An 11,974-nucleotide genomic window follows, 5' to 3' on the forward strand; every position below is an offset into this window, starting at 1 on the left:
GTGCTGCCCTATTGCCACGGCTGGGTGGGCGGCGTGGTAGCCGGGGTGTGGCGTTCTGCGGTAGTGATTGGTGGCCGGGGTGAAAACCTGCTCTCTCTTCGGATGGATCGGCGGCGGCAGACTCGCTCCCTTCTTGAAGGCGTCGTCACGGCTCTCATTGCCCTTCGTGTTACTCCGGGGTAAACTCTGATCCTCGGATCGGGCGGCGGCGCCGCTCTGGTGTCGTTCGCTTCATGAAGGCACCGCCTTGGAGCCCACGGTTCGTCATATGTGGTTTCACCTTTTCGCGTAGTGCTAGGGATGGTGTTACTGCGCTCAGCGTCTATGTATCTTGCCTTGGGTGTGTGTGTGCGGATGTTGTGTGGGCATGCGTTTGTACTGGGTGATGTTGATCGATGCTTTATATATAAAGCGGGGCGAAAGCCTTTTTTGGTAACAACTCATCTAGGTTAACTTTCGGGAGTTTCCGAATATATACGAATTTTCAGCGTTAGAATCACGCGAAGAGGAGCTACAGGGGGCCCACAAGGTATCTTGGCACGGCCGCCCCACTGGCCGTACACAAGTACCTTGTCACCTCCTCGTGGCTCTTTTGGTACTCTCTCGAAGCTTTGGGGGTCTCTTATATTCCAAAATTTTTTGTTAAAAAGTTTCGTCGCGTTTGGACTTTGTTGGGTATGAATTTCTAGAAAAAACAAAAACAAACAGAAAACAATAATTGACACTGGGCACTATGTTAATATGTTAGTCCATGAAAATCATATAAAAGTGCATCAAAATTATAAAAAATATAATAAACATGGCATGGATTCTTCATAAATTATAGATATGTTGGAGATATATCAGAGCCTTCCCGAACCTCAACCTCGAGCTCGAGATTTATTGACGGGAAATCTATCGGGATGGTGAGTTCATTCGTCCTGAAGGGAGAACATGTCGGACACTGCCGGCTTCAGCATGTGCTGCTCAGCTTCTTCAGTCCGAGCCCCGAAGCATTCGTCGGTGGCATGCAAACTGCACTAGCTGCCAGGAAGTGGCTGTGCTTCGCCAGTGGCTTCGCCAGTAGAAATATACCCAGCGTGGTGGGGGTAGGACCGGCCCATAGGTCGGGCAAATAAGGTGACAGCCTTGGCACGAAGAGGAGGAAGGCTCCAAATGTTAAATATATTACTAACCGCTATAATATAAGTCCAAAATATTATTGCGTATGGGTAAAATAAAATCTTAATTTTAAACAATATGACACATCAAAGTGACAACCAATCTAATAGGCGGCAAAAAGCTTCATTAGCCTACTACTCTCTCCGATAGACATCCTGAGGTTTGTAGTGAAATATATGTAAACTAGAGTTCTACGTTTAATCCGTACATCACTTTTTCTTTCAGAAGCTGACATAACTCTTGTATACACCATATGAAACCGAATGTCTATATTAACATAAAAAATAAACGTGTGTGCATAACGAAATCGGTGATATGTTTACGTGTTTTGATGGTCGGTGCTATTACAGTACCATGCATATGTAGAAATGATTACCGAATCTAACTTACAACACATTTGTAAACGATACAATTTATACTCTACATGGTTCTATAAATATGCACGCTTAATAATATACTAGAAATTACCATTAAGATATTAGTTATACATTACTTTTTGGAAACCTCTAATGTGATATTGAATTAAACTAAATTATACATGAACATATGCACATACATACAAAAATGTACGTGTGGACAATATAATTTGTGGATTCTCACAAAATAATTTAAAGATAATTTCCATTATAACACTTGATTTTAATTTAGCATAAAGAAATAATTGATGACATACACTACAATTGATAACCAATATAAAGTGGTTAACTATACCACCTAAATTATGTGGTTAACTATCCTAACTAAGTAATAAAAATTTAAACTTCTTAACATTATATTATGATAGAATATAAAAATAAATAAGTATAAAAGTTAGGTATAAAACTATTTATTTTATTTTGCCCCGGGTGCCAAGTCCATTTTTTTTTCATGTTGTCTCTAGTTAGAATAGTATTCTGACATACTTGCTAAAATAAAATTTGGATCTTAAAAGTTAATTGGGCATCCCAAATCCATTTGAAGTTAGAACAAGCAAAGTTTCTCTCCAGCCACATACATTTTGTGCTATACTTTTTTGAACTGTCTAGTTTCCAATACACCTTATCACGGAGTTCATTGTGTGTTAGCATTAACAAATCATTTTTCAATTCTTCCCTCTGTTTCACCATCTCAGGAGACATCCTTCTCCTAAAAGAAGAGATCTGATTCAAGGACCCAATTTTGTCAACAATACAGTTTTGTTCAACACATATTTAAAACAGCAAAAGGGAATTTATCTTTAAAAGTAATTCTACCCTTTAATTCATCCAAACCACATCCCCACTATTCAGTTTGATCAGTATGCCCAGAGATTTCCAACATGACGAGTCACTACTTTTTGATTTTACTATAGAAACAGAGGATTTTTTAAGTAGTTTTCCTTAACAATATCTTGCCAAAGTTCCTTATTTTTATAAGGTTTCCACCATCATTTCACCAGCAAACTTATATTTTGTTTTCTCAAGTACTTTACCCCAAGGCCCCACTTCTTTTTGGATCCACAAATACGACCCCACTTTACCATATGATAACCTTTTTTCCCCTTTACTATGCCAGGAATTTTTTATTTTAGGTTTGCCCCACTTCTCCAAAGTGGTTTTTATTTAGCAAAAATATAGACACGTAAAAGTTGGGACATGTGACATCACATAATTCACTTTTATAAGGCTTCCTCCTATAGAGAGCACTTCACTAATTCAATTCTCACATTGATCGATGAATTTATCATCCACAAATAGTCAATCACTACATTTTAAAAAACCAGCATAACTAACGGGCATAAGAATAGAAGATTATTCAATGTATGTCCGACAAAATGGACTAATACACCCTTGTGATGAAGTTGTGCAACAAAACACACATGAGGCATACTGAGACCGGCTAAAGCGAAATCTACCCTATGATGAAAACTTGGCAAACCATGCATGATTATGGTGTAGAACAAAATACATGCTTATTAGTTATTTAGTATAAATTGCTTATTTATAGACTGCAGCATAAGCTCTGATGTGGCTGCTCATTCACTGTACTGCTGCCACTATCGAGTCAGTCACTACCGCTTCACTGCACCGCTGCTGACCATGAACGACCTGTACCTCTCCTTGTTTTTGGTGAAGTAGGCGATGAGCTCGTCCCTGTCCGGCAGGGACCGCCTGACCACCTCGTCGGAGGTGTACTCCGTCGCCCACCGGCGGAGAGCAGGGTACTCGCCATCCTTCATCACACGCACCCCGGCGACTTCCTCCAGCACGCCGAGCCAGTGAGACAGCGTGCATGCGGCGAGGTCGACGAAGCCGAGTGCGTCGCCCCCGAAGAACCTCTTCCCCTCCAGCTGCGCGTCCAGAATCGCCTGGCTCTCCTTGGTCTCCCTCGCAAGCCGCGCCTGCTCCTCGCCGTCCGTTCACATCGCCTGCCACAGCGGCTTCAAGCACTTTTTGGCGATGAAGTCGGCCCAGAAGCGGGCCGTGGCGCGGTCGTAGGGGTCCGCCGGGAGGAGCCGGGGCGCCGTCCCGTCGCCGTCGTGGTAGGCCTCGTCGACGTACTCGCCGATGAGGAGGGACTCGCAGACGGCGCGGTCGCCGTGGAGGAGGACGGGGACCGACTGGTGAACCGGGTTGTGGGCGAGCAGCAGCTCGCTATTGTTGGTCAGGTCCTCCACGAGCAGCTCGTATGGCACCCCCTTGAGCGTGAGCGCCACCTCCACGCGGTGCGCGAACGGGCTGCCGAACGCCGTGATGAGCCTCACCGGCGCCTGTGCTGTCTGCTGCGACATCCTGATCAAGCAAAAATTGCTGTCTTGAGAATGTGTTAGCTCTGCTAGATTGTGTATTTATATGGCCGAGGAAGAGTAGTGGTTGTGCATGGTCAGGTGAGAGATGGCGGGCTGTACGCCTCTTCTACAAGGAAAGGATCCGTCGATATCTTATCCTTTTCACACCACTTGGACTGACGCTGCTGAGATTCAAACGAAACCAACGACGGATGTTTGCCAGTCAGAAGTAGCTGGTTGTTGGATGGATCAAGTGAGAACTTGAGAAGCTTCGTGAGACATGGGAGACTATTACCACTTTAGCTTTACGTCAGGCGACTGAATTTTTAATTTTCGGTCAGTCGATTCTGTGACCGTTGATTGAAGTGCTTTGTGATACGGTGTGAGAGCTCACAGCAGAGTTGACTGACCCTATACTTTCTTCAGTCGATTTCCCCGGGGTTGACCATTCTTGCACCGCACATGCATGCCACTTTTAGAATGTGTGTAGTGTGTGTCCGTGCTTTTCTCCTTGTTTTTTCTTCTGTTTTGATGCACATTTTTTCTCCTCCTTTTTTCTTTTTCCTTTTTTGGCTGAGTTTTTTGTTTAGTTTATGTGTATTTAGCGTGTGTGTGTTTGTATATGTATACACGTAAGTACCATGTATGTAAATTATACTAGTGTCAAAATTTTCACTATTATATGTATTTTCTTACATGTTATAACACTTGTAGAAAAAGTCCCATTTGTTCCGTTTCTAGAGGCCCATTTGTCCCGGTTCTAGAACCAGGACTAAAGGGTCGGTACTAAAACCCATTACCTTTAGTCCCAGTTCGCCTACGAACCGGGACAGATGGGGCCGATGCGGCTTGCCTAGGCAGGAGGACCTTTTGTCCCGGTTGGTATCACCAATCGGGACCAAAGAGCATCCACGTGTCAGCAGTTCAGAGTCTGGGGTTTTTGTTTTTTTAAGGGGGGTGGGGGTGTTCCCTCTCTTATCTCCGTGCTTGGTCGATGCTACGTACTGTACGTATAGAGAGGACTCGACACGCTAGCTAGTAAGCAAATGAAGGAAACCATTAAGTACACAAGATCGTCATGAACATATACAGAGAGAAGTGATCGACCTCTCCTTCTCCGAGAGATTGGTTGAACAACATGTTTTCGTATATCTATTCGACGCTACTAGCTACATATATACAATATAAGATTTCTTACAATCCTCTAACATCTGAACTCAAGTTCCACATGGTATTCTCCGGCTTTATTGATGACGTGGTCATAAAAGAATCCTGCCAATTCCTCTTTAATTGCTCGTATGCGATCTTGTGGTAGGAGTTTATTCCGCATCTGCCACATCTAATTTGAAGAAGGGGGTCAATACATATATATGAATGAAACTCAACACAAATGATGGTAATAAAATGAAATTATGAATGTTATTTCTTACGCACTTCAAATTGTCTTTTAGAGTAGCCCCGCTTACTCTTGGCCGTCGTGTTGTAGATGAACTCGCAAAGATAGTATCCACAGTAATCATTACCGGGTTCCTGCCACAAGCACTTTACGAGAAATAGAGGTCAATCAAACTGATAATGAAACATTATAAATGGTATTGATGAAAGTAGCTAGAATCAATGAGAGATGCGCGGAACTAGCTAGCTAGTAGTACTTACTTTCAGGTGTGTAAATCGCAGCTCCCCCGGCAGTCCCGGAGCTTGTGCGGTGAACTTTTTCCAAACCCTGCAAGACAAAGAAAATAATTACTTGATATCATGAAATGAACAAAGTTGCCGATGTGGTGCAATAATGATCGATTGAACTTACTTCTTGAGCATTTTAGTCATGGCCGCATACTCCTCAGGATCTTTTCGTCTCGAGTCTAAGACGGTTCCTAGTCCCTGCTCAAGCTTAATCTCTAGGAGAATAAAGTGGAAACTGCGCATGCATGCATAACTCATCGATTACATTACTATAACCTCGAGTAATAAGGGAAACCGAATATGCACAAGACAGTAACAATCATTTGAAGTTGTAAGGAAAGAGTATTTTTGTTTTGATTTTGAAGCAACAATCGTAGTACTTACAGATAGTAGAAAGTGACGATTATTTTATCGAGGGCCTTTTGATTGAAAAATTGAAAGGACTCCTAAAATGGAACAGACAACAGATCAATTCCAACGAGGTCGTGCTCCTCTTTAACTCTACCGTCAAAGTATCCTTCCCAGACTCGCTGCAGGTTTTCATGTACCACTAATGGAATCTTCGCATCATCGTTGTTAGAGGAGGATAACCAGGTTTGACAAGAGGCTTCCCATACCGGTATTTAAAATTGCCCACCTCCATTGTATGAAAATGTGCATCGTCAGGTAAGTAATATCTAGGATTGGTACCGGACACCATCCTCGGATGATTAGCGACGATATCGCTAGACACCTTGAGCGGGGGGGGCACGATTGGTTCGCTTGTTCGCCGAGCTGGGGAATTTTTTCCCACTTCTTCATTCTGCTAACCTTCGATCACTGCAAGTACTTCCCGACCGCTCCGCTTCAATATATGACCTTTCAATAATGCGCTCATAGTTGGTTTGCGGTGGAGACAGTGGTGGTCGCTTCAGGGCATCGATAGTGCGCTGAACTTTCAGAGGAGGAAGGTGAACTGGCGGCGGCTATGGTTGGTACGGGAGATGGGAGAAAGGTAACTAGGGTTAGGCTGGTGTGGATGACGGTGACATGTACCTAGGGTAGGGCAATAGATCTGATCTAAGCATCCTTCCCAAGGACACTGCCCTACAGTCAAAGACATTTAAAGAACAGCAAATTCTACCGACTGAAATCACATCAGGATGCAACTCACTCGACCATGTGTTCCACTCGGACAACCCAATTATATTCGACCAGGATATAATCATTCGACCACATCAGCAACCACTTGAAGTACAAAAGATCTAAGGTCACTCTGGATGGCAACGGTCGGGCGTTCACTCCGTAGTCTTAAGAATCATTTATATCACTTTAATGCTGACGTTACCAGTAACGTCCCCTCTTTATGTACATTGAACCTTGTGTAACGGGCGATGGCTGGGGTCTTGGCGCACTCTATATAAGCCACCCCTCCTCTGGCACAAGGGTTCGCACCCCCTATAACTTCACGCATAATCTAATCTACCAGCAAATACTAATGTGAGACACATTAGTCCCGATTTGAATTTGAGCCGGCACTAATGTGTCCATTAGTGCCGGTTCCAACGGCTAGGCGGGAGGAGATCTTTACTACCGCTTCGTAGCGAACCTTTAGTGTCGGTTCGTGCGATGAACGGTACTAAAGAGGTAGTGGCTGGCTGTTGTCGGGTTGGGGCCCGGCCAGCCCCTTTAGTACCGGTTCATGGCATGAACCGGTAGTAAATAGGTTGTGGCTGGAAGTTTTTAGTCCCACCTAGCTGCCCTAGCAGGATTTTTACCACCTTAAATATGTTACTTCTCAAAATATCACAAGCACTTGGTCTTCATAGAACTCTATGTGTAGAATTTGTGGTCGCAATATGAGTCTTCACCGGTTTCTAAACCGTTGAGGACTCATATTGACAATTCAGATTGTACACAAAAAGATCATTGATAATCAATGTATTTTTGATGTATATTTTTACATGTTTACGCCCTCACTCTCTCCTCTCTCCACTCACACTCACACTGACTCGGTCTCCCGCGCAATCCCCCCGCCGGTCGCCCCAGCTAAATGACCTTGAAATTGAAAATCACTACAAAATGAACTCTGAAAAATGTTGAAACTTGGCATGGTATCATCATTTCACCCACATAGCATGTGCAAAATAGTACAGAGGGTTACGGCAAAAACTGGACGCACTTCGTGTACAAACTGGACAATCTCTTTCGAAGTATCGGGGTTTCGGACGAGAACTCATCTTTACACGTGCACTTCATTTTTTAAACTCATTTGAACTCCAGACTTTTTTTGCGCTCTGAACGCACCATTCAAAGCGAACTCATCAATTTTCAACACGTTCTGACATCATTTGCTATTTTTCAGTCATTTACCGATTTGTTTAGAGAGCTAAATGACTGAGAAATTGAAAATCACTACAAAATGAACTCTGAAAATGTTGAAACTTGATGTAGTATCATCATTTCACCCACATAGCATGTGCAAAATAGTAGAGAGGGTTACGGCAAAAATTGGACGCACTTCGTGTACAAACTGGACAATCTCTTTCGGAGTATCAGGGTTTTGGACGAGAACTCATCTGTTACACGGGCACTTCATTTTTTTTAAACTTATTTGAACTCCAGAATTTTTTGCATTCCTATGCACCATTCAAAGCGACGTCATCAATTTTCAACACTTTCTAACATCATTTGCTATTTTTTAATCATTTACTGATTTGTTTAGAGAGCTAAATGACCGTGAAATTGAAAATCACTACAAAATGAACTCTGAAAATGTTGAAACTTGGCATGGTATCATCATTTCACCCACATCGCATGTGCAAAATAGTAGAGAGGGTTACGGAAAAAACTGGATGCACATCGTGTACAAACTGGACAATCTCTTTTGGAGTATCAGGGTTTCGGACGAGAACTCATCTGTTACACGACACTTCATTTTTTAAAGTTATTTGAACTTCAGACTTTTTTTGCGTTTCCCATGCACTATTCAAAGCGACGTCATCAATTTTCAACACGTTCTGACATCATTTGCTATTTTTCAGTCATTTACCGATTTGTTTAGAGAGCTAAATAACCGTGAAATTGAAAATCACTATAAAATGAACTCTGAAAATGTTGAAATTTGGCATGGTATCATCGTTTCACCCACATAGCATGTGCAAAAGAGCAGAGAGTGTTACGGCAAAAACTGGATGCACTTCGTGTACAAACTGGACAATATCTTTCGGAGTATTAGGGTTTCGGACGAGACCTCATCTGTTACACGACACTTCATTTTTTTAAAGTTATTTGAACTCCGGACTTTTTTTTGTGTTTCCCATGCACTATTCAAAGCGACGTCATCAATTTTTAACATGTTCTGACAGCATTTGCTATTTTTCAGTCATTTACCGATTTGTTTAGAGAGCTAAATGACCGTGAAATTGAAAATCACTACAAAAGGAACTCTGAAAATGTTGAAACTTGGCATGGTATCATGATTTCACCCACATAGCATGTGCAAAATAGTAGAGAGGGTTACGGCAAAAACTGGACGCACTTCATGTACAAACTGGACAATCTCTTTCGGAGTATCAGGGTTTCGGACGAGAACTCATCCGTTACACGGGCACTTCATTTTTTAAACTTATTTGAACTCCAGACTTTTTTGCGTTCCGTATGCACCATTCAAAGCGACGTCATCAATTTTCAACACTTTCTAACATCATTTGCTACTCCCTCCATTCCATAATGTTGTGCTTCCTCTATCCACGTGTTTCAACTTTGACCATAAATTTAACTACCAAGACCGATTGCGGCGGGAGCAAAAATTATATCAGTGAATTCGTATTCGAAAGAAGTTTTAAATTATATAATTTTTTCTTCCGCCGCAGTTGGTCTCGTTGGTTAAATTTATGGTCAAAGTTGGACCTCGAGAAGCGCGGGCACACTATATTTTGGAATGGAGGGAGTATTTTTCAGTCATGTACCAATTTGGTTAGAGAGCTAAATGACCGTGAAATTGAAAATCACTACAAAATGAACTCTGAAAATGTTGAAACTTGGCATGGTATCATCATTTCACCCACATAGCATGTGCAACAGAGTAGAGAGGGTTACGGCATAAACTGGACGCACTTCGTGTACAAACTGGACAATCTCTTTCGGAGTATCAGTGTTTCAGACGAGAACTCATCTGTTACACGGGCACTTCATTTTTTAAACTTATTTGAACTCCATACTTTTTTGCGTTTCCTATGCACTATTCAAAGTGATGTCATCAATTTTCAACACGTTCTGACATCATTTGCTATTTTTCAGTCATTTACCGATTTGTTTAGGGAGCTAAATGACCGTGAAATTGAAAATCACTACAAAATGAACCCTGAAAATGTTGAAATTTGGCATGGTATCATCATTTCACCCACATAGCATGTGAAAAAGAGTAGATAGGTTTACGGCAAAAACTGGATGCACTTCGTGTACAAACTGGACAATCTCTTTCGGAGTATCTGGGTTTCGGACGAGAACTCATCTGTTACACGGGCACTTCATTTTTTTAAAATTATTTGAACTCCAGACTTTTTTTGCGTTTCCTATGCACTATTCAAAATGACGTCATCAATTTTCAACACGTTCTGACATCATTTGCTATTTTTCAGTCATTTGCCGATTTGTTTAGAGAGCTAAATGATCGTGAAATTGAAAATCACTATAAAATGAACTCTGAAAATGTTGAAACTTGGCATGGTATCATCATTTCAACCACATAGCATGTGCTAAAGAGTAGAGAGGGTTATGGCAAAAACTGGAGGCACTTCGTGTACAAACTAGACAATCTCTTTCGGAGTATCAGGGTTTCGAACGCGAACTCATCTGTTACACGGGCACTTCATTTTTTAAACTTATTTGAGCTCAAGACTTTTTTTTGCGTTCCGATGCACAATTCAAAGCGACTTCATCAAATTTCAACACTTTCTATCATCATATGCTATTTTTCAGTCATTTACCGATTTGTTTAGAGAGCTAAATGACCGTGAAATTGAAAATCACTACAAAATGAACTCTGAAAATGTTGAAACTTGGCATGGTATCATCATTTCACCCACATAGCATGTGCAAAATATTAGAGAGGGTTACGGCAAAAACTGGACGCAGTTCGTGTACAAACTGGACAATGTCTTCCGGAGTATCAGGATTTCGGATGAGAACTCATCTGTTACACGGGCACTTCATTTTTTAAATCTTATTTAAACTCCAGACTTTTTTGTGTTTCATATGCACCATTCCAAGCGAAGTCATCAATTTTCAACATGTTCTGACATGATTTGCTATTTTTCAGTCATTTACCGATTTGTCTAGAGAGCTAAATGACCATGATATTGAAAATCACTAGAAAATAAACTCTAAAAATGTTGAAACTTAGCATGGTATCATCATTTCACCCACATAGCATGTGCAAAATAGTAGATAGGGTTACGGCAAAAACTAGATGCACTTCGTGTATAAACTGGACAATCTCTTTCGGAGTATCAGGGTTTGGATGAGAACTCATCTATTACACGGCCAGTTCATTTTTTAAACTTATTTGAACTCCAGACTTTTTTTGCGTTCCTATGCACCATTGAAAGCGATGTCATCAATTTTCAACACCTTCTAACATCATTTGCTATTTTTCAGTCATTTACCGATTTGTTTAGAGAGCTAAATGACCGTGAAATTGAAAATCACTACAAAATGAACTCTGAAAATGTTGAAACTTGGCATGGAATCATCATTTCACCCACATAGCATGTGCAAAATAGTAGAGAGAGTTACGACAAAAACTGGACGCACTTTGTGTACAAACTGGACAATTTCTTTCAGAGTATCAGGGTTTCGGATGAGAACTCATTTGTTACATGGACACTTCATTTTTAAAAACTTATTTGAACTCCAGACTTTTTTTGTGTTCTGTATGCACCATTAAAAGCGACGTCATCAATTTTCAACACTTTCTAACATCATTTGCTATTTTTCAGTCATTTACCGATTTGTTTAGAGAGCTAAATGACCGTGAAATTGAAAATCACTACAAAATGAACTCTGAAAATGTTGAAACTTGGTATGGTATCATCATTTCACCCACATGGCATGTGCAAAAAAGTAGAGATGGTTACTCAGAAATCAATAGAAAAAATAAATAAAGCACAAAAAAAACTATATAAAAAATTGTTGGGGCGCTGTCCTTTGGCCTGCTAGGCCTTGGGCATGTAAATTCAGGCCCACAAGGGCCAGAAGGCTCACAGGACAGCATGCCATAGTTAGGCCCAGAAGCCTGGTTTACAGAGGAGTTCGATAGAGCAGCCGCGACTGGGTTTATAAACCAGTGCGGCTGGCCTTCACTTGGCGAGGTGGGACTAAAATGTGTGCACCGAGGGGGGG

General features: G+C 41.5%; 1 pseudogene; it reads right to left on the reverse strand.

Moving 5' to 3' along the window:
- Positions 1-1,793: 1,793 nt before the first annotated feature.
- Positions 1,794-3,921, reverse strand: LOC125528850 (annotated as a pseudogene).
- Positions 3,922-11,974: the final 8,053 nt, after the last annotated feature.

This window comes from Triticum urartu, unplaced genomic scaffold, assembly GCF_003073215.2.
Source record: "Triticum urartu cultivar G1812 unplaced genomic scaffold, Tu2.1 TuUngrouped_contig_5158, whole genome shotgun sequence".
Taxonomy (NCBI): domain Eukaryota; kingdom Viridiplantae; phylum Streptophyta; class Magnoliopsida; order Poales; family Poaceae; genus Triticum; species Triticum urartu.